This window comes from Trachemys scripta, chromosome 7, assembly GCF_013100865.1.
Source record: "Trachemys scripta elegans isolate TJP31775 chromosome 7, CAS_Tse_1.0, whole genome shotgun sequence".
Taxonomy (NCBI): Eukaryota; Metazoa; Chordata; order Testudines; family Emydidae; genus Trachemys; species Trachemys scripta.
This window is the reverse complement of record NC_048304.1, coordinates 76,851,218-76,872,261: the sequence shown is the minus strand read 5'-3', so window position 1 is coordinate 76,872,261 and position 21,044 is coordinate 76,851,218. Positions and strand designations below refer to the sequence as shown.

The 21,044-nt window shown below is 39.9% G+C and overlaps 1 protein-coding gene across 1 annotated transcript in view; it reads right to left on the bottom strand.

Moving 5' to 3' along the window:
• PHYHIPL (phytanoyl-CoA 2-hydroxylase interacting protein like) overlaps positions 1 to 19,057 on the bottom strand; it is a 94,023-nt gene extending 74,966 nt beyond the window's left edge. Inside the window, exons 1-2 of the mRNA XM_034775863.1 lie at positions 18,952 to 19,057; positions 18,377 to 18,448 (exon numbers count right to left, since the gene is read on the bottom strand). The gene's annotated coding sequence lies outside the window, so the exon portion shown is untranslated. The remainder of the gene's footprint in view (positions 1 to 18,376; positions 18,449 to 18,951) is intronic.
• Positions 19,058 to 21,044: the final 1,987 nt, after the last annotated feature.

The window sequence follows — 21,044 nt, the reverse complement described above, 5'->3', positions numbered from 1 at the left end:
CTGTTGATGTACTCTGTGGTAAGGTAGTCTGGTGCCAAAATAGGGGCATGCGTGCCATCTATCACTCCACTGCAGTTCAGGAACCCCATTGCTGCAAATCCATCATGTCTTGCACATTGCCAAGACTCACAGTCCTGCATGGCAGGAGATGATTAATGGTCCTGCATGCTTGCATGACAATGGCCCCCACAGTTGGATTTTCCAACTCCAAAATTATTTCCCACCGATCAGTAGCAATCTGGCACTGCAATTCCACCGCTTGCTTCTCCACTGTCAGTGCAACTCTTATTCTGGTGTGTCTGTACTGGAAGGCTGGGGCAAGCTCTGCACACACATCCATGAATGTGACCTAGCGCATACGACAGTTCTGCAGCCACTGCTCATCATTCCAAGCCTGCATTACAATGCAATCTCACCAGTCAGTGTTCATTTTTCAGGCCCACAAATGGCACTCCACCATTTGCAGCTGCTCAGAGAATGCCACCAACAATCTTGAATTGGTTCTCACTATGTCCCCAGCAATCTGACTCCAGGAAACTGTCATGTTTCCTGTGGCTCTTCTCACGACTCTACAGATTCCATAGGATCATTGCATTCTTGCCCGCAATGCTTTTGACAATAGTGTAGAACTGTGCAACTTCCATGTTTCTGTCAGAGGTGGCAGACAGCAACAAATCCCACATGGCTTCTTAGGATTTTCAAAATAGGTGCAAAAATGTATGGGATAGAGATGGAATTATGGGGTGAATATGTTGCATAATGGGAACTTGACCCCGGAGTCCCAGTCACCCTTGCATGATTCAATTCTTCCCCACCATGCATTGCCAAAATTTCCCAAAAGACAGTGTGCTGGACGGTGATAAGCTGCACACTGGGATACCTACCCATGGTGCACGCACTGTGCAACAAGAACACATGGTGCATACACCATGCAAGGAGCCAAGTATGCACATGCACAAGTGATATACTAACTGCATTAGCAAAAGTTTGTAGTGTAGACATTCCCAGAGAAGAGTTTCACCTTTAGAAAAGCTCCACAGAGGAAAACTACCTTCCTCAAATGAACACAACGTATGGCTCATCAGAAACTATTTTACTTGATGGGCAAGTCTCTGAATGCAGTCACTGAAGGGGGTCAATATGCATTTGAAAGGCAGGTATTAAAAGCCACTATATACTCAAGGGATCATCCTTTAGGTACTGGCTAGACAAAGAAGAAAATGAAAAATCATGATGGTATGGTAGGTAATAGGGGAAAACCTGTTTGGAGAATGGGCATGGCTGCCCTAGATGATGAGTGACTGTTGCCTGGAAAGGAAAGAACCCCAGAGTCAGGGAAGGACAGGAGAAAAAGAGAGAGCTCTGAACTTTGTGACAGAGGAGAACCTCTCTTTAGGGATTGCTAGAAGTCCAACACTGAGGCCAGAGTCACAGATTGATTTTTGGAATGTGCAAACATTTGCATTTCTTTTCTATCAACTAAAACTGCCTTGCCTAGTTTAGTTTAAGTGAAATGTAAATCTAGGTATGTTAGCCAACAATTTATTTGTTTATACTCCATTTTCTTCTTTTCAGTTAACCTTGTTATTCAGAAATCTGCTGTTGTAGGGGAGACATTTTTCTCAGTGCATCCTCAAGACAAAAAAGGCACCCTGCATCCTCAAACAAGAGGGGTACAGGAGGCGAATGGTTCTGGAGCCTAATCCTCTACCCCTCAACTCCTCAACTCTCATCTCTGTAAACAAGTTATGGGCAAAAGCAGCAGGTAAACACTTTGGGAGATCCTAACAGGACCAATTTACAAGTACTTCTGTTCTTTTAACAGGACCAAGGAAAATATGAGAGCTGGTGGTGGAGTTAAGTTACAATAGGGCTCGAGATTCTCAGTGCTCCTTAAAATTAGGAACGTAATACATCTAGAAGGAAGTATTATGCAAGTTTTCCACAGAGCTGTGAATGCAACTCAGTGGAAAATCCCATTGAAAACAAATTATGGACAACTGTATTGTGGTTGTGACTGTGATTAAAGCCGAGGTCACCATTTCAGACAATATTTGGAGTTCTCCCTTACTCTTTAGGTCCAACTCCTCACTCCCTAGTCACACAATAAACCTCTTAGTGACTTCAGCAGGAGATTTGCCTCAGGAAAGGGTACCTTATTAGGCCTATTCCCATAGAGTTTCATGCAGTGATTTTTTCCCCCTCAGGATTTATAGGATTGGCTATGTCAGCACTGGTCATTGAAACAAGTCAGGCTTTCTGAGCAGAGCAGCCTTCTCCTTAAGCCTTTGTACTATGTCCTAGCTCCAAAGACCCTGGAAGTCTTGCTACAATGACAAATCCACATATCAATGTTCAATCATTATAAAATTGTGGTTTTGTATTTTTCCCACTTTTACCAGCTGCGGAGTTCTCCTACTATTTGATCTATCGGAACCCTATGGCAAAACTGTCAGCACTGGGCATGCTCCCGCAGAGAGATTTTCCTATGAACTATAAAACCATGCTTTTCAAATATTACATCAATTCCCCCTTGCCTCAGGCTGTCTTCCTGAATGCTTATTCATCTTGAAATGGTGATACACTATGAAGTCATTTAGCTCTTTCAAATTTATACCCAATCTCATACCCCAGCTTCTCAAGGAGAATGAGCAAGAGCTAGCAAAATTAAAAAACAAACAAAAACCCCATGTCACAAAATTTCCATTACACCATTGCCTCTAAGTGAAAAGATTACTTCTAGATAGATAAAACATGTTTTATAAGCTCAGGTAATAACCAATGCAGCCCATCATTCCTGTTTTCAAAAGATTATTATGGCATAGAAATAATTTCTGTAGCATAAGCCCTATTTGTACAGTGGTTGAGGGAAGTGGAGAGAGGGTACATGCAGAGAATGTACCATTAGATGGTGTCCCACAGTCATCTGTCTCAGAGAAGTTTTTTTCACAGAATCAGAGTGGGAAGTGGGGTTGGGGGAGGTTATGCAGACCCTCTTCTGCCACTCCAGGACTGGGAGCTATCACAACATTTACTAATGCATATTTTCTGACAAATATAATACAATTCTCAAAGAGAAATATCTTTAACAAAATAAGATAGATCCCATCAACAACTATGGTGACCTTTGTGGTATAGTCTTGTATTTCAGTAACACCACAACTTCACTAAACACTCTACCTCCAGGAGGCCTGAGAAATACATTTGGGGTGGGCAGGGGGAACCTGTGCACTAATCACAGCTGTAAGCAGAGTAGCTGCATTGTGGGGGCGAGAGGCCTGCACAGGTGAGATGGCTAAGTAGAAGCCACGTGTCGTGTTTTGCTTATTAAGTGGAGATACAGACAAAATGCCCTAGGAGTGCATGGGAGCTGGGGCAAGTGTCTCACAGTGCATGGGAGCTGGGGCAAGATCTCTCAGTGCTTACTACATTTTTTTTTAAAGTGGTATAACCAGCCGTTCCCTTTCTCTACACCTGCTGGCTAGTGTCAGATGCCAGCAGGTGACTAGCAATGTGGATTCAAGGCACTGACTATGATTCCAACTCAGGTGGACACTGTTTGGGGCTTAGTGTGTTACAAGCGGTGCTAGCCACCCCCTCTTTATACACAAGGAGTGCTAACACTCTGTCTGAGTCCTGTACAAATTCAGAGGCTCTCTATCCTGTCCCCTTTCCTGTGCACATGCAGGAAGAGCCACATTTGGGTCAAGGCTTGAGCCTTGAACCACAGCAGGTAGTTGTCTTCTACTAGACACAGCAGTTAAAACAGTGTTCATAGTCAGAGCAGTGAGCTCTTCTTTTTCAGTAGGCTAGCAAGAACCATGGATCAGGTTCAAGACACAGAAGACACTTTGTACTCTGGAACCTTTCAGAGGCTTTGCTGCCTCTTTTCTTCCCTCCCACAGCAGAGAACAACAGCTGAAAGAGGGAGGCTGTAGAGAGCTCCCTCTGACCTCTGCCTCTCTTGGTACCTTCAAAAAAAAAAAAAAAAAAAAGGACTTTGTTCTCCCCTTGGGTTTCTTTGTTCTCTCTCACTCACCATTGCTTCGCCTAGGGAAACAGGGAGGAACATCAGGGAGCATCTGCAACTGTTTCCATTTTCAGGGAAAATGCTGCACTAGTCAGAGAACTTAGTTCCTCAATTTTACACGGATTGTAATGCCTCTCACAGAGGCAATTCACAATGTAGGCTACAATGAAATACAAGTGTTAATGTCATAATGGCCAAACCCTACAATCCTCACTCAATGAGCAGCACATACATCCATTGATTTCAATGTAGCACTCATGCAAGTGATCATTTCTTACCATAACAGTGCTGAAACAGGTCCCAAACGAGGCAATAACAAAAAATAGACTGCAAGTGATTATGCAGTTTAGATGTAATATACTGACTATTTAAGGAATTGCCTGTTTCATTTGATTCTATTTTCAGAGATGTTTGAAGACATTTGACAAAAATCTACCGTTTCTCCTCAAAATGTTACTCATGAATCATAAGCAAACATAATCAGTTTCCAGCACGTACATGCCCCCCTTCTAGCCCCAAGCATTTGATAACGATTCACCAATTGTAGCTATGGTATAACATGGTTAATGATTACATAAATTACAGTTATCCATTATGTAATCTCATATTATATAACAAGGAAAAGGCATGTGTAAAGTGCAAAGTTTGAACTGCAAAACAACGAGGGATTGTTGCCTCAATACAGCGTGGATATTGCCTTCCCCAACGTCCTTTCTGCTGTGCATCCAAAGCCTATAAATCCATAAAATAAAATAAAAATGATCCATCTCCTTACCTATATACAGAGAGGCAATTAAATAAGGATTGTATTTTGCCACAGATTCCTTTGTACAGACACAGATAATCCACAGCCTGGTTTTTAGTTAACCAAATGTGATTCATAGGAAATTATAATGTACATCCTAAATTTAAACAAAAAAAAGTCTGTATGCTGGAAATTGAAAAGGGTTGTTTTAGGATTGGATTCAGGTGGGAAGAGGATTAATGAGAAATGTCCCTCCTGCTCAACCCTAATGGCGCACACTGACAGTTCCTTAGCATGCGGTTGATAAAGTCATGCCATAGTACTAAGTCCATAGGTCTTCACATGTGCTGAATCAGCATCTCATACTGCAAGCTTCTGACTGTCTGCTACGAAGAAGCAGCATTTCATCCAGGACTGCTCATTCATCCTCGTTCAGGCTCAAAGGAAAAATGAGGGCAGAGTGGGTGACTTCAAAATAAGTTAAACATCTTAGTGGAGGAGAGGAGAGAGAAGAGAACACGCAATAAGTGAAATGGAAAAATGGAACGAAGAGGCTATCAGAGAAGGGATTAGAGGAACAAAGGGAAAATGATGAGAAACCCTTTCTCCCTTCTCTTCCATATTTATCACTTTTCCACTCTATTCCTTTCTTTCCTTATCTTTCTTTCCACTCTCTTTTGTCACTATAGGCAGATAAACTGGCAACAAACCAGTATATGTGTAGCTGCTGAACAGCTCAGAGATTAAGCAGTATTCAGGGGTAGGGGTGGTAGATAGTGATTTGAGGAGAATTGTTTTTCCAGGAGGAAGATACAGAAGAAAAACAATGATCTTAATATTTTGTAAGCTTCAGATATGTAGCATGAATCAGAACCATAAAGGAATCTTCCTCATGATGACTGTTATTACTAGGCATAAAGCTGGACTTTTAACCTTGTTTGCAAAAGTCAGTTTAAGATGACTACGAGTAGTGTTTCCATTGACTTCAATGGACTTTGGATTAGGCCTAATAGAGGTGAGCAAATACTGCAACAAAAATTCAACTGATTTTTGTGAATTAACTTCAGCTGTGTTCAGGCCCCATTTTGTATTTGCTCTTCATATACAGTCTAGTGAAGTTTGCCGGCAAGAATATTTGCAGAAACAGAAGGCATTAAGCAAATTATTCTCTGAATAATGGGCAGGTTAAGACAGAAAATTCTCAAAGGTAAATGTAACCCTTCTGCCAGGCAGAGTTGACAGCAACAAGGGCCGGATTCAGTACATAGGGGTTCCCTTTCAACAGTACAATACAAAGGCAGCTTGAAGCCCCCACCCAAGTTACCTGGGAAAATTACACACACACCCCTGTGCGCCTCAAAGAGGCAATACTTCCCCTCTCGCAAGCAAAGAGTCTCAGTGTAGCAAAAATCTTTATTAATAGGAGACAAACAACTCAGCATTAAATTGGGAAAACACCACAACTAGGGTTTATAAACGCAAACCATGAACCAGAAGACCCACCCCCCAAGTAGATTGGGCCATGTCCTTTCCCTTTGGTTCCTGAGTCCAGCAACCCAAAAGTCACCCCTCCCACAGTTTCTGTCCTTGGTCAGTGCAGCCCCAGAGTTCAGAAGTTCATCTGCAGAGTTTACCTCCCAGCCCAGGTGGAAGGGGGCGAGATATGGGAACATCTTATATGCTCCGCCGCTCGGGTCGACGGCTGATTGCCATGCCTCTCTGGGGCGTTCTCTCCCTCCCCAACACAGCTCTCAGTGATTTCAGCTCTTAGTGATTTCAGCTGTTAGTAGGGGAGCCTCAGTACTGGGGCACCTGGATAGTCCTCTTGCATCAGAACCACTTCCCCAAAGTAGGTCTAATGCTCAGACCTAGCTAGCAGTGATTTCAGCTCTGCAGCATGTAACAAGACTCCTAATGGAGTCAAAATTAGCTCTTTTATTACACAGTGGAGAGAGGAAGAGGAGTCAGAGTGGTGTTTAGGGCCCTCAGAATGACCCACACTACCAGGTATAAATACTTGTTCCCAGCCTCTCTCCATTCACTGGGCTTTGGAACCCATGTCCTTTGCCTAGTGAGTGCTGCTTAAAATGCCAAGTATAGTTCTACTGTCCTTGATTCACATGATTCATAGATTCATAGATTATAGGACTGGAAGGGACCTCGAGAGGTCATCGAGTCCAGTCCCCTGCCCGCATGGCAGGACCAAATACTGTCTAGACCATCCCTGATAGACATTTATCTAACCTACTCTTAAATATCTCCAGAGACGGAGATTCCACAGGACCAGGATAACAACACTTTATTACTCCGGCCCCAATAACAAAGAGACTGGGGATCCCACAGCAGCCAAAGTGACCATTTGGGCAAGCAGTGCCATCATCCTAGGCAGGGTGGGTGTGCCCAGGCAAACGAGATCAGCCCCTGAAGTCTTTTTCCACAGCTCACCACCAGATAGCAGGGGAGAGCTCATTCTGACCCTGCTTACATAAGAATAAATTGGGAAATTTCACCCTTGTCCTGTGCCTTCCTGAATTATAGACTGAAAGACTATTAGAAGAATTCTGAGAGGTGTTTCATGACTCATTTTATTGGTTGCCCAATTGCAAAACTTACACGTGTGCGCTTTCAAACTGTAACAAACTGGTCTATGTTTTTCTGTTTGTATTCATTTTTAATGAAAATTTAAAACACTGGAATATTTCATTTAATTTTTGTAAGGTTAAGGCAGAGATCAAGGAGAATATAGGAGAAGCTCCCAAACTCAGCTACATTTCAAAGTTACCACAAATCCACATATTATAATTCTACAAATATGCTCTCTATCCTCTCAGATTAGCTCTGAAGCTAAAAGATTTGGAGAATGGCCAAAGAGGAAGAGAAGAAATGAAAATGAAAGAGTATAAAAATGGATAAACCTCTTGAAATTTTTCCTTGTTCTTATTTCACAGATGAAAAAAAATAGCTATGAACTGTACTGATGACCAAAGCAGAATCAGTCAATTAAGAAATATATAATGCTAATTTGGCACATTTGCCATTGTACTGATTATCCAATGTGATCACACAGTCTATGATAGTGACCGATCAAAATTATCATTAGTAATTATTGGCTCATGCAATACTATTGCGAGTTTCCTATTCTGCCCTCACATGTCTGAGGGGAGATATGATTGCTCTCTATAAATATATCAGAAGGATAAATATCAGGGAGGGAGAGGAATTATTTAAACTCAGTACCAATGTGGATACAAGAACAAATGGATATAAACTGGACATTAGGAAGTTTAGACTTGAAATTAGACAAAGGTTTCTAACCATTAGAGGAGTGAAGTTCTGGAACAGCCTTCCAAGGGGAGTAGTGGGGGCAAAAGACATATCTGGCTTCAAGTCTAAGCTTGATAAGTTTATGGACGGGATGCAATTAATTGATCTTTGATTATTAGCAGGTAAATATGCCCAATGGTCTGAGATGGGATGTTAGATGGGGTGGGATCTGAGTTACTACAGAGAATTCTTGCCTGGGTGCTGACTGGTGAGTCTTGTCCACATGCTCAGGCTTTAACTGATCGCAATATTAGGGGTCAGGAAGGAATTTTCCTCCAGGGCAGATTGGCAGAGGCCCTGGAGGTTTTTCGCCTTCCTCTGCAGCGTGGGACATGGGTCACTTGCTGGAGGATTCTCTGCACCTAGAGGTCTTTAAACCACAATTTGAGGACTTCAATAACACAGACATAGGTTGGGGGTTTGTTACAGGAGTGGGTGGGTGAGATTCTGTGGCCTGCGTTGTGCAGGAGGTCAGACTAGATGATCATAATGATCCCTTCTGACCTTAAAGTCTATGAGTCTATAGTCTAGTAAGAACACAGAATGCAGAGCAAACCTGCTCGCAAGGTTCCATGGTGCCATGTATAAAAAGTGCAAGTGAATTCAACATGATTTATTTAAAAAGTGTAAAACAGAGCTTACAAAAGAGTAACCCACGGCATAGGAACGTCTATTCTAATCTTATTCCTAATACAAACATTTTTTGTTTATGTTGCTGACAAATAGTTGTCTTTTAGAAAATCTCTAGACTTTCAAGCATTTCTTCTCAAATTTGACATTGAACAGGAGAAATGAAGAGACATGAGCAATATTAGTGAGATAGCTTTATGCTCAAAGAAGACTTTCTTATTAAAAATTACTCTTAAACCATACTATGCTTACAGAGAATATCACTTCAGAGTTCTATTTCCACTTGCTGAATTGTTTTCCTTCATGAGCAATAAGTTGGCTGTCCAGATATCTTTATTCTTTGTGACATTCAGGTACTTAAGCCTAAGGCGCCAACCTTAGAAAGGTTACAGAGTGGTAATGCTTCAAATCTGAAAAACTGCTTTGAGGCACTGAATTCTGAACCTCAATTATTTCACGACCTATGCTGACAATTGGCAATATCGTTGGGTTCCCCACATCCTTCCTTCTAGCTGCATGACATTGTTATCCAAATATTTCCTTTGGCTGAAAATGCAGCTTGGTTGAGGAAATAACTGAATTTATGTGAATGGGAGCTCTTATTTATGACGGTTCTGTTTGCTAGATGATTCATGCCTCCAATAAGAATATTTGAATGTGTTGAACTATTTGTATTGAAGGCACCATCTTTAGAGCAGTATCATTTGGCGGTCACTGGATGGCTGATTTTGTTTGGTACTCCTCAGTATATGCCTCTGTAGACGTTATTACCTTGTTAAGAATCAAAGATGCTGCTTTGCTGGACACTGCTTTTTTTCTGCTTTTTTAAACTCTTGCTTTTCCTTCCACACCAGTGAATCATAGTCTCTCGCCCTCCATTGTTTGGCAGAGGTTGTTTCCTTTATCTTTTTGTCCGTTTAACAGAATGTAAAACTAGATAAATGATTTCTGGGAAGATATACATACTGCAACAAAAAGTAAAAGAACATAGATTTGAAAAAAATGGCAGGAGGGATACACGGGGCCAAATTCTGCTCTGTCTTACTAGAGTGTTAATCTGGAGTTAGTCAGTTGACTTCAGTTGATTTACACAGTTGAAACTCAGAAGAATTTGGCCCATATGACATTCTTGTAAGCAAACTTGGGGAAATGTGGTCTGGAGGAAAAGTACTATAAGGTGGGTGCACAACTAGTTGAAAGACTGTACTCAAAAGGAATAGTTATCAAGGGTTCGCGGTCAAACTGGGAGGGTGTATCTAGTGGGGTCCCTCAGGAGTCGGTCCTGGGTTCAATATTTTCATTAATGACTTGGATTATGCTTAAACAATCTGCAGATGACACCAAGCTGGGAGAGGATGCAAACATGTTGGAGGACAGAATCAAAATTCAAAAGGACCTTGACAAATTAGAGAATTGGTGTGTTATAACAAGATGAAATTCAATAAAGATAAGTGAAGTATTTTGCACTTAGGAAGGAAAAATCAAATGCACAACTACAAAATGGGGAACTGGCTAGGTGGTAGTACTGCTGAAAAAGATCTGGGGGTTATAGTAGATCATAAACTGAATATGAGTCAATATCATCTTGGAGTAAATTAACAGGAGTGTTGTATGTAAGACATGGCAGGTAATGCTCCCACTGTACTCAGCACTGTGAGGACTCAGCTGGAGTATTGTGTCCAATTCTGGGTGCCACACTTTAGAAACAAGTGGACAAATTGGAGAGAGTCCAAAGGAGAAAAACAAAAATGATAAAAAGGTTTAGAAAACCTGACCTGTGAGGAAAGATAAAAAAAAAAAACTGGGCATGTTTAGTCCTGAGAAAAGACAGGGGAGGTGGGGAACCTGATAACAGTCTTCAAATATGTTAAGGGCTATTATAAAGAGGACTGTGATCAATTGTTCTGAATTTCCACTGAAGGTCGGACAAGAAGTAATGGGCTTAATCTGCACTAAGGGTGATTTAGGTTAGCTTTAGGAAAAACTTTCTAGCTGTAAGGGTCGTTAACTCTGGAATAGACTTCCTACGAAGGTTCTGGAATCCCCATCCCTGAAGGTTTTTAAGAACATGCTGAACAAGGATGGTCTAGGTTTACTTGGTCCTGCCTCAGTACTGGGGGTAGGACTTGAAGACTTCTTGAGGTCTCTTACAGCCCTACATTTCTATGATTCTATTTAACATTTTGCAGAATTGCATGAAACAAAGTAAAGCATTTGAAAAACAAGAAGCCCTACAGTGAGGCCTGTACTTTGAAGACACTATATTTGAAAGTTGATTTGAATAATTAATTTATACTTGTTAAAACATTAACACTATACTGATTTAAACATAGTATACAATGAAAATGTAAACACAAGAAATTTGACAACACATTGCATGAATGTTTTATACAAAAAGACCAGAATAAAATGAAAGAAAAGATAAAAATCACCAGAGACTATGACTGCTAGAAGAACCCTAACTTCCAGAAATGCACATTTGGATGTCTGCTTCAAGACTTTGGTCCTATTATATTCAAACTTATCCCAGAACTCTTATTACACCAAAAGAGCCAGATAATTGTTCTGAGTATGTCCCAAGTTACTAGTGTATCTATTACTTCCATTAAAGAAGGTATAGAACTTACAAATTCTTAGCAAATGAATTATTTTGTTCAACTTTGAGTACATATACAAAAATGCCAAAATGGTTATACATGGCCTATTCCTTTTTCATGCCAAGAATAGATGTCCACATTGAGGAATACTATACATTGAATCTATTGCACAGTTGCAGAGTTACACTGCCACCACAAAGCATTCTAATGAAGACTGGAACAGAATTACAACCCTAAAGTTTGGCAGGGTTCAAAATCTGGAAAAGATATCAGTTCCAATTGTGGTGTCTTGGAGAAATTGACATTTATCAACTTGGACATATTTTGGAATTATCATTCATTGTCTTCTAACAATGTTGTGAGTACGTCTAGAGATTGTGATGGATGCAGATTAAAAGAAAAAAATACTTTTTAAAAAAATTGTATTTTGACCAACAGTGACATCATAGCATGGTCTTCATGTGCCCCATATTAATTACAATGCCAGGGATGTAACTATGCATTCATGTCATACAAGAGTAAATGCCCAACACCAAATTCCACCCTTCTTCATACTAATGCAATTCCATTCTTTAATTCCATTCAAACCAAGGATCTATGCATCCCTGCCATAAATTTAAAAACAAAATTTAACTCCCCTCTCTTCTTCCCCATTTTTGATATTCCTCAGATGCCACTTCCTCAGCAGTCCCCATAAACAAATGCCCTTTGCAGCATGCCCCGAATGTCTGATTTTTGGGGGGTTCAACCCAGACCAGTAAGGGGTTATGTCACCACCTGCCCTGCAACTCTGGGTGCCTTACATACTACATTGCAGTGCTCAAAGCCCAGACAGCAACAGCCAACACACAAGCATGCAGGTCACCCCCTGGATTCCACTGCCCAGTTACTGAGAACTGTCTCCGACCCTCCCTCCAGTGTCCAGGTCTTTCCTGGAACAGTCACAGAAGTTAAGTTCCCTGCTCCTTTAAAGAGACAGAAACAGCAGGTTGTTACTTGACTGGAATTAAACAATCATGTCTATTCAGTTAAAGTACTTGGCTGGTTTAGATGAAAAGTAAAACAAGTTTATTTAATCAAAATATTAGCGAGTTCAAGTATAAGCGATAAAGACAGAAAGGGTTACAAACAAAAGTAAAAATGGTTTTCTAATGGCTAAGACCAAAGTTAACAAGCTACTGTCTTTGTTCAAGGAAGTTTCCTCACCAATCTTCCTTTTACAGTAATGGCTGAGTAGACCTTTAGTCAGGATCCCCACAGAGTTTAAGGCGCTGGGTTTCCTTGTCTCTTCAGGTGACGGAGAACTCAGCAGCTCTCTGCCCCTCTCTTTATAGTCCAGTGAACCTTTGAAAATTCTCTCTGAAAGTTCATTGACCCTACTTTAAGATGCAGGAAGGATTCCTGGGGCTACAGTCTTCATTCCCCTCTGAGATTGTTAAGTGATCGCTTTCTCTCTACTTGCTGACCTGATGGCTTTGTTTGCTTGGCATGTATTTGTGATTTTCTTTGGTCACATCTTCAAGCAGGCTGAAACACGTTCCTCTGTCTAGAAAAATCTGACATGCCTGGTTTAAACACATTTTAATCATAATTCCAGCACCTCTGTATAATCCTTTGTGGGCTAACTGTACATATGTCATGCAAGAATATTATGATCAGTGAGTTATTAGTTTTCCAATGACATATTACATGCCACCTTTTGGGAATATATTGTGACAACAGTATGTTAGATGTAGTGAATAGGCCAGCCCTGACAAGAGTTGCTGACAGAGTAGTGAACCACCAATGAGCATCTGTGTCACAGATGGTCAATAGATTTAGGCCATTTTGGACCAGGGAGGAAGCTAATTTCAGAGTTGAGGGGCTACCACAGACAGAGAACACTATCACTTTCTCATCCAGGGGAATGCAACTCCAGTGGCTGCTGATTGCAGTGTGGTAGTATGGCCTGAAGAGAGAGGTGGTCTCTCAAGTTGGTCTTAAGCCATTTTGATCTTTATAGATCATATCCAACATGTTAAATTCAATCCACAAACTGAAGCAGATCTTGGAGCACAGGTGACGTGCTGTCATTGAGAAGCACAATTTCACAGGGATACCAGATTGGTCCAAAGTGTACCCTCAAGACTGGGTTTCTGCAAAGAGTACATGGGCAGTTATGGGATTGCATGGATCTAACTAAAGAAAGACATTCCCCCCACTCCCCAATGCAGTTGTACATGTGCAACAAAGCAAAGAATCCACTACAAATGAAGAAGGGGAAATGCTAAAAAAACCCCAGGAATTTCCAAGAGCTTTGAGTTCTTTCCCAGCTCGGCCACAGACATTCCTGTGTCTTAAGCAAGTCACTTAGGGCCTGATTTTGCTCCTGCTATAGTCAAAGGCAAAACTCCCATTGACTTCAATGGTGCAAGATCAAGCCCTTAATTAAATTCTGCAGCAGTTTCCCATAATTTTAGTAGTAATTCCTTATCTCACAGTGTTGGTTTAGCAAGCATAACTCCATTAATGTTGTGAAGTGTTCAAAGACTAGAGTGATGAGAACCATAAAAAGCCTTTAAAAATAAAAAAGGTGTAAATTACCCCAATCCTACAAACTAGTTAGTGGAAGAACAATTTTTAGGAAAAATATAAGCAACGGGAGAGACTCAATTTACTATGACTGGATATTTTAATTAAGATTAAGCTACCCCAATGTTTGTGCTCATATTTGAGGAGAATATTTTTAGTGACCACTTCATGCTTGTTTTAAATCTGAAAATCCTGACTTACTTGATTTAAGTCTATTTTAACAATACCTTTTATCTTTTTCTTATTAAGAAAGCCAGCTCACTTCTGTTAAATAAACCAAAGACATAAAAGTATTAGTATTTAAGGGTTAAGTGGATTAGAATGATAATTGCGGATGTAAGGAACAACAAAGGTGCCACTAGAGTGTATCTGTGGGCAGCTGGTATGGCAGATTTTGCCAATATTAGAGTTAATGTGGGAATACAGCAATATGGTAGCTGCTAACATTTCACTCAATAAATCTCAGTCCATTTTCTAAATCTGGCTAGCCTTTCGGAGAACCAAGCTCAGTATTTCATTGTGCCGATGGCAGGATTTTATGTGAATCCCACTCAAATGGCAAAAGGCATTCAAATGAGTTTTTAAAAATTTTTTTCCTCTCAAAAGCTAGCACACAGCAAAAGATAATTCATGCACAAAATATTCACAGCAAAATGGTATAATGCTCGCTATGGTGGTTTTTCTCAGATGATTCAAGCCCTCAGAGAAAACGTGTCTGTGCTGTCAAATTCATTTGACAATGTTTTGTTAATATTATATTTAGTTTGTATGTAATTTTTTCTTTGAAATTGAGCTCTGAATTGCTTAGTACATTTTATTTTTAAATAACACTAGACATTAAAAGTAAGAACCACATTAATATTCACATGCTTATATGAGTGGGCAACCTTATGTGGGAAGTTATCAATTCCACATAAATCTGGTACTTTTCACAACTTACAAAGTTATCCAACACAATTTTCTAGATAGAAAATTACAAAGAATGCAATTAGAATGTGTTTCTAAAACTACTTCTTGCAATGAGCTCGCTTAGAGATGGGTCCTTAGGTAACATGTTTTGGACCAGGAACTCTCTGTTCTGATCAATATCTCTTTGAGAACTGTCTACCTGTCTAAGATAGTTCCTCCTCCATCTACTTCAGACACTCTTCCCCATTTTTGTGACTATCCTCCAGTGCTTAATTTGTAATGAAAGAGGTGCTGGGGCTCAATCAATTAGGAGCTCAAGCAATTTTTGTTAACATTCATAACTGATTCAGCAAGCTCGGAAGTGTCAGGGCTATGAACTGCCAAGCCTAGAGGTGCTGGGACTCAGCCCTGGCACAGATTAAGCCCTACTACCCTCTCTACTCCCACACACTGTCATTCCTTCCCACAAAGAGTTTTCTTCTGATAATGGAACCTCTCAAGTTTCTACCTGTTGCTCATCCAACTCTATACCCAGGCTACTGATGGTCACCCAGTGACAAGTGCGCTCTCATAAATTCAATGTTATCATGAGAATCAATCTATAACAGCACGAACAACTACAACATCATCGTTTTGGAGGGCCAAGCACTATTAACACTTTAAAGGGATCTTGGTCAGGGAATAAAAAATCTTTGACAAGATGCACAGACAGCAGCAAATTGCAACATTCACAGGGCTTGAGTGCAAAACATACAGGACAGAACTGGATTAATCCTTGGGTCCATTTTGTTTTATGGAAAATGGCCACACTGCAAATATTAAGATGATGCAATAGTAGATATTTATTATCAGTGGGGGTTGGAAGGCTTAAATTTTATCGGTAAATGTTGGTAAACATCAATTTCACCACACATACAAAAAACAATGAAAAAATATTTGCATCGATGACAATCAACATTTACAGATAGGCAACGTTAGAAAAATGCTCTTTGAGAACATATTAGCGTTTAATTTAAGGATATTTACTTGTACATTTTGACTTGTGATTTTGACCATTTGTTTTGTAATGATTATAAAGGTTTAATATTTTTAATCTCAGAGTTTAGTGTCATAAATAATTATTGTCTACCCCTCCATTGTCTGACACCCCCCCATAATTCCCCACTACTTCAAAAATTGAAATCAATATAACTCAGGGAAAAATTAAAAACCCATCTTTTTCCACAGCTGTGAAAATTTAAAAGGATAAAATCTGAAAAAAAAATGCTTTAAAATAAACAATATTACCTGTCAAAATTATTTTTAATAAAAATTGAATCCCACTAAGCCTAATCATCAGTGCATATGAAAAAATCCTGACTTAGAAAAATAAGAAAAGTGAACTTTCTTACTGTGCTACCCACTAATTTTTCACCTTGATTCCCCTATGCCCCAGAAGTATGGAATTTGAATGTTTAACACAGAGAAAAGTTAAGACAAAAATGCACTGAAAAATTCACTATTAATTCACAGCTAATCATCAGCACCAGCTAAACTACAAACATGCATCGAGAGGTTGAATTCAAAACCTCCAGTTGCATAAATACAGGCTACTATTTAGTGAACTGAAGAGGAATTTCCATTAACACTAAGTAGTAACGTTAGTTATCTGCTTGTTAGCCTAACCACCATTTTACTCCACCTGCCACCAAAATTTTACTTCTGTGACTACTGAACTACTCAATTTCTTTCTTCCATAGCTTTATATCTGCAACTCCTTTTGTGAACTTATGGCAGAAATCTTAATATTGCTTCAGTAAAAGAAAACCCACAAAACTAAAAAATGCCTATGCCATATTATGGACAAAGTAGGTATTTATATTCATATTCATACAAATGTGATAATTTCACACTTAAAATATCAAAACCTGTAATTTATACATTCTTACTGAAAATTTAATGACTTGCATATTCCCTAGTGAAATATAGTCAAGGCTAATTAATAGGTTAATTAACGCAGCTACTTACATTAGAATGTTATCGTCACAAACATAAAGGAGAGAAACATTTCCCCCCCACACACACACACTGAAAACAGAAAATGGCTGGTCCATAGGAAATTGTTGAGGCCAGGACAACAGATTCTCAACGCACATTTGGGTCATAAACCCATGCTTCAAAAATATTGCTCTGGAAAATGAGACTATCCCAAACATGTGAGCCAGTTGGTTTCTATTAAAGATAGGGAAATGTTAAGTATGAACAAAAGCATGTTTACAGTTAGCTATTCATAAAACATTCAAACTCTGTCAAATAAACCTGTTTAGGTAGTGTTAAAAAAATCAGAATCCATTCCTATGGTTCCCCTAGTTACAAAGATTTTGACTCACTTATCACTCACAATATCTAAAATACTATGGTAAAGGCTTCATTAGAAATATTAAATACACCTCTACCCCGATATAACGCTGTCCTCGGGAGCCAAAAAATCTTACCGCGTTATAGGTGAAACCGCGTTATATTGAACTTGCTTTGATCCGCTGGAGTGCGCAGTCCGTCCGTCCCCCGGAGCACTGCTTTACTGCGTTATATTCGAATTCTTGTTATATCGGGTCGTGTTATATCGGGTAGAGGTGTATACACATAATTATGGACCCCGAATGTTTTTCTTTTTCAGATTACTCAATTATATGACTTTATGCTGATTTAGGGCCATTCTATGTTCAGAACTCTCACTTCACTAAAAGCTCTGTGCATATTGGAACTCCAGAACAAGGCCTTAAAATATCATTTTATTGGTTCCAGAAGCCATAGACATGAATTCCGGAAACAACGTGGCTGAACAAATGCAGTAAAATAAGATTTGAAATACAAAGTTCCTTGTATATATGATTTTTTGTATAAGTTTGAGGCCAATCACTTTTTCAAATAGTAAACACTATCAAAATAAGGACACAATATCATACATATATAGCATTCGAATATGAATTTAAATACAAAAACAAACAGCATATGCACACACACTGACCTATATCAGATTAAGATGTTTGTTATTGAAGTATATATGTGAATTAGACATACTGAAAATAAAAATAAAATGTGTTTGAGGTAATATCTGAATATACTACTGCAGTACTACTTCAGGAGTACTATTTAATCTATATTTTGCAGTGCTTCAGTGGTCACCAAGAACTTTACGATCATAAGGAGGAATAAGATTTATATTCTTAAATTCCAAAATACAAGCATCTACCTCTCAAGTTAAGGGTCACATGAGTAGGTCTGACATTCCATCCAGTAGTGCACAAAGTTTTACGTAAACACTAACCAGTACAATACAAGGCCCAGTTAAAAAAAACACTTGTCCTTGAGCATCTGGAGTTCCCTAGAGTTTAACTCCTGGGGTTTGGTGCCAGTTATACAAATAAGAAAATATTATTGAGTCATAGCAGTGTGTGGGCTTATGACACATATTTGAGAGCAGGTCTGGCCTTCCATCCAGAAGAGGGCACCATCTCAATCTCTCCCCTGCTATCATACATACATATACAATTAAGTAAACAATTTTTTAAAAAAATCAGTAAAACTTACTTATTCCACAGAAACAGCCATATATCTATGAACAGATGGGTAACTTGAACTGATATGCAGCAAATCTCTCTCCTGTTGATTTGAAGAAAACACTTGCCTTTGAATGTTGCTTTTAGGAAAGTTTCCAACCTATTTCCATTACTTTGAGCATGGATGGAGATGTGGGACAGGGTACAATTTTATTATAAATTAACTTGAGAGTTTCCCAGACAAAACCTGCCTACGTTGACAGTGGGAAAAGCCTAAGAAAAATGCACATAAAAATTGTATATGCAAATTTTAAAGTTCTGAAGTTGGCACCCTCCACATCCCTCAATTATCCCTACACAAATACATCAATCCACCCCTTCCCATTATCAGTTCTTCCCCCACTCCTCCTCCATCCATTAATTATCTTCCCCCATCAATTTGATTTTGACAACTATTCATCAGTCCCCTTCTTCCATCTCCCTCATTTTGGTTCCCCTGGTCTATTCATCCATCTTCCCCTTTTAGTCCCTCAGTTTCCCATTTCCCTAGCCTTCCTTTCCTCTTCTTCCTTCAGTTTTCCCTCTCCAGAAGCTTCACCCCAGTACCTAATAAAAGCTGCTGGCCTCTTTGCTTAGCAGCTGCAGTTGCTCTGTTTGCTGGTGTTGGTGGGCATTTCTCCCTCCCTTTTTCCTTCTCCTGCTGACTGTGATCAGCTCATCCAGTCCTAGGCTCCTCCCTTAGCTTTCTCTGAGACTATCCTTAGAGAACAGGGGAGTTGCTGAAGCCAGGAAAGCAGCGTGATTGGCGGACAGGGAAAGTCATCACCAGCTCCACCCACCTTGGCAACTAGCCAAAAGCCAGACAAACCTGCTTTGGGGGGCAGAAAACAGACTGAAAAGCCATTGTTTCCAGCAAAAACTAGGCAGAGCCGGGTCTGGGATTTGTATTATTAAGATAATGTGCACCCCTGACTCTTCATAGAACCCAGTGCTTCTGATGTCCTTCCCCTCTGCAGAAGGCCTCACAGTCTTCCTACCACCAATCATGGTGGGCTGTGGGTGGTGGAGGAGGTCTCTCTGTTACCCAAACTGCACACTCTGTACCCAAACTGCACACTTTCCAGCTGTCATGATTTTCTCATGACATAGAAATTATTTGTTGGCCTTTGTTATGACCCTTTGGCACATGCCCAGCTGACTTCCTGTGTCACTGCACACACTGTGCTGCTGGAATGTAAGCATTGACTTGTCCAGGGCTTTCACTATAATTCTGAAGGAATCCATGGCCATTCAGTGTTAAAGAGGATGGGGCACGCCAATTCAGTGAGCCAGCAATTCTCCTTGTCTTTATTCTTTAGCTTCTGTAGTACCATGGAAGTCCTTTAGGCTCAGAAAAGGAGGTACAATTGGATTTTGTGTGTTTGGGGCACATTTTCTAACTTGGTTCTTGATGCTACTAAGGGACTGAGCACACTCCATTGCCACTGAAGTCAATGGGAGTGGAGGGTGCTTAGCATCTCAATGGATCATGTCCTTGCCCTGGCATTGTGGGGAGGGATAAGCTGGGAGAAAAAGGAAGGGACCAGAGAAAAGAGGAAGGGACCAGAGAAAAGAGGAAGAGGAGGGGGAGAAAAAAAATTCAGGCAATGGAATTAAAATAAATATGTGGGGGAATGCAAATTAAAAGAGTAATGTAAAATCACATGTATAAAAGTGTTGGAAAGTGTTATAGAAATGAAAAACTAAGGAGAAAAGGGAGATAGTCACAGGAGAAAAATATAATAGAAATCAGATGAGACAAACAGAGCAAAGAAAATAAATAGCAAATTCTAAATAGGTTTTAGAAAATATAATAGGAAAATATATAGAAGAAAAGAAAAAGGGAGGGGAAAAGAGGGGACTGAAAAAGACACATGCTAAATTATTCTATTGAACTTAAGTGGTTGGATTTTTTAAGTCAACATAATTAAAGTAAAAATATCCCAGGGGAACGAGTACTGCTTTTTAATGATCAGTACTGCACACAATATAGGAATGATGGGCAAAAAAAAAAAAAATTAAAGCATCTAAATCAGAGCCTAGCCCCCATTCACACAATTCACAGGTGCCTCACCTGCAAATGACCAAACTCCACAAACTGAAAGATGTAATTAACCACTGCAGCCAGGGAAGTAAGCAAGTTAAGTGCACTGCAGTAGTGAGTCACTTTTGCACATGCAGTTATTTGCATAAGTTAACTATTATTTGTTCATGCACATTGAGTAAGTTAGCAACATAACTATCAGACCTCTCTCCACAAACATCATTTGTATGCTTAAATGGAGGTGTCTGTACAGGCACAAGCCCCTTTGAAAACACAGCCCTTCAGCTATAACCACTGCACATTTTATTTTGACATGCAAAAATCCATTATTGGAAAGTCAGAGTCTTGCACTGCATACTTTTTAACAACACTTTCCAGACTCTGAGCACAAGACTTGCAGGTGCCTTTTGGGTGAGCTTTTTTTGGCGGTGAGCAAAATCACCTGAGGTTATGCAATTTCTTCCCGTTTCCACTCTCTCAAAAGAGGGGTCCTACCAAAACACATTTCCTCCAGAGAAGAGGGATGGACTTCATTCTCTCCAGACCCAATTACTGCTGCTCCTTCATTTGTTTAGAAGGGCTCACTGGAGAGCAATTCAGAGTCTCCCCTTCTCCC